This window comes from Lycium ferocissimum, chromosome 1, assembly GCF_029784015.1.
Source record: "Lycium ferocissimum isolate CSIRO_LF1 chromosome 1, AGI_CSIRO_Lferr_CH_V1, whole genome shotgun sequence".
Classification (NCBI taxonomy): domain Eukaryota; kingdom Viridiplantae; phylum Streptophyta; class Magnoliopsida; order Solanales; family Solanaceae; genus Lycium; species Lycium ferocissimum.
In genome coordinates this window covers 32,177,583-32,180,538 of record NC_081342.1, presented here as the reverse complement: position 1 = coordinate 32,180,538, position 2,956 = coordinate 32,177,583, and the positions used below count along the sequence as shown (strand labels likewise).

General features: G+C 40.5%; 1 non-coding gene across 1 annotated transcript; it reads left to right on the top strand.

Moving 5' to 3' along the window:
- The first annotated feature begins 2,146 nt into the window (after positions 1-2,146).
- LOC132031572 (small nucleolar RNA R71) lies at positions 2,147-2,252 on the top strand. Its single transcript, XR_009408308.1, has one exon. It is a non-coding gene; the product is annotated as a small nucleolar RNA R71 (small nucleolar RNA).
- Positions 2,253-2,956: the final 704 nt, after the last annotated feature.

The following is a 2,956-nucleotide window of genomic DNA, read 5'->3' as shown; positions in this document are numbered from 1 at the left end:
TTCTCCGGAACACATTGGACTGAGCTAACCTATGTACTATCTGCAATAGGATAAAACACTCCAGCATCGAACCACTTTATAATCTCTTTCTTGACCACCTCTTGCATGGGTGGATTCAATCTTCTCTGATGTTCAACACTCGGTGTACTGTTCTCTTCAAGCTGAATCTTGTGCTCACAAATACCAGAGGGAATACTTCGAATATATGTGATAGTCCACCCAATCGCACATCTATACTCTCTCTGAATCTCCAACAACCTCTTCGTTTGCTCATCATTCACCAATACAGGCACAATCACTGGCAAAGTATCATTGGCACCCAGATATTCATAACTCAGATATGAAGGAGGCTGCTTAAGCTCAAGCTTCGACGGTTCCTCAGTAGATAGTTTCTTGGAGGTGCCTTCTTGTTTTCAAGATCAAGGTCAAGCTTTTTAGGTTGGTAAGAATAGGAACCCAACCCCACAAAAGAATTCACCATCCCCACATAACCTTCCATATCATCAGCATCAAAGTTCACAAGAATGGATGCTAAGGCTTTACGCAAACACTCTTTCTCCATTTTATGTTTAACAGCTTTATCCACCACATACATAGAATCAATAACCAAAATGCTTTCGTAAGCACTCGGTAACTTTATCCCCTTACTCGCTTGGAAAGTAACTTCCTCATCATTGACTCGGAATTTGATTTCATTCTTTTCAGAATCCATAAGAGTTCTTCCCGTAGCAAGGAAAGTCTTCCCAAGATAATAGGAATATCCCTATCAACAGCACAATCGAGGATGACAAAATCGGCGTACGCAGGCAACAAGAATTCATCAACTAAACACATCATCCACAACTCCCGGCCTTTTGATAGATGCATCGCCCATACGCAATCGCATAGTAGTAGGTCTAGGCATTCCCAAACTCGATTGCTTATATATAGCAAGAGGCATGACATTTATGCTAGCCCCGTTATCATATAAAGTGTGAGCAAAATCATGCTGACCAATCGAACATGGAATAGTAAAGGCCACTGGATCTTTCTTCTTCTGAACTTTGGTGGTGGATATAATAGAACTAACAGGGTGAGGCACACTCACACTATAATGCTTCACAGACCTCTTCTTTGTTAGCAAATCTTTCAAATACTTTGCAAATCTGGGCATCTCTTTGACAACATCCAGAAAAGGGATGTGAAAGCTACTTCCATCATAGATGCGCCGAACCGACATTTTAGCCTTAACTTTGCCGGCCTCGAGGGAAAGGGAGGTGTGGCTTTAAATAACTGAGTCAAAGGACGAAGAGCCCCTTTAACCATTGACTTGGTAGTGTCATTACTGTCTTCCTACTTTTTAGCACTGTCTAAAACATCCTCAACCTGATTAACAATAGCAACTTCTGTCTGGACCTCATCTACAATTGTTGGCACATCAAATTGTGCCTCCCACTATTTCTGTTAGCCTCTTTAATGTTCTATCTGCTTTGTCTTGGTTGGCTAGCACCTTTTCAAGCATTCTCTCCAACTTGGAATTCCCTTGTTCAGTCCATTGACCCTTCGGTGGAATATAGGGATTGGAACTCCTATTTTTAAAGTTAAAGTTATTGTTATTGTTGTAGTTTTCCTGGTTCGAGCCACCATAGTTGTTGTTTTAATTATCCTGTCCCTGTTGAGGTCTCTATTGATTTTGACTCTGATTTTGAAAGCCTCCATGATAATTCTGCCTTTGGTAACCCCCTTGAGAGTTATTAACATAGTTAGCATCCTCATACCTATAGGAGGCCCTTCTTGATATGGACCCTCTTGAACATGGTACATCCCTTTTGGCATACCGGAGTGTCTTCAACAACATTAACCTTCTTTGCTTCCTTTTTATCAAGTCTTTTTATCAGCAAAGAAATATTGGTCGCTATCTGAGCTAATGTCTGCTGAGTCTCTTGATTCTCTTTCATAATATTATGGATCATGGGAGCTCCATAAGCTACACTGTCAGTACTGCCCGAATGCCATGCTTGATTGTGAGTAGTAAGCTTATCAAGAAAGTTAGTGATTCGGGCATATGTCTTGTCCATAAAACACCCGCCAACTGCATTGTTCACGACTACTTGTGTCAACGGATCTAGCCCTCTATAGAACTTCTCCGTCAAATATATTTTTTGGAAAACCATGATTCGGAGACTTTTGCAAATATTCCTTGAATCTCTCCCAAGCTTCAAATAGTTGTTCCCCCGGAAGCTGTTTGAAGTCATATATCTTGTCATGAATCTTAGCTTTCTTACTTGGCGAAAAACACTTCTTAAGAAAAACAACAACAAGCTCTCCCTACATATGAATAGTGTTGTAGGGAAGCTTCTCAAACCAAACTCTTTGTTCACCGGCTAAAGAGTATTTAAAAACTCTTAGCCGAATAGCATCATCTGGAACAGCATTCTGCATATGTTGGGCACACACACCCACGAAATTCTTCAAGTATTGGTGAGGGTCATCATTGGTAGAGTTTCAAAAATACCCCTTAAGTTTGAGCAGTTGGTTAATAATGGAGTCAATTTTGCAGTTTGAAGCATTAATCCTTGGTGGAACAATAGCAGATACATATTCCACCTCGTCTAACATATCAGCAAAGACATTCTCATCTTCCACTTCCACATGTGGGTCTTGCACTTGCACCCTATTGTTACCAGCAGCTCCACGTCTGTTGTTATTGTTCTGCATGATCACCTGGTTCACAGTATACAACAAATAAGGTGTTATGGAATGGAATAAGACTTTAAGTGAAGCACACATTATTTCGTAATTTCAAAATCCTATTCCCCGGCAACGACGTCAAAATTTGATACGCTCAAATTACACCTATCAAATGATGTAAAATGGACGATGTCAAATATAGTAACCTAACTAGGTTGGGGTCGAATATCAGAGGGAATACGGTGTGAAAAGGTTACTAAAGTCGTATGCTACTTTCTTGCGGTCT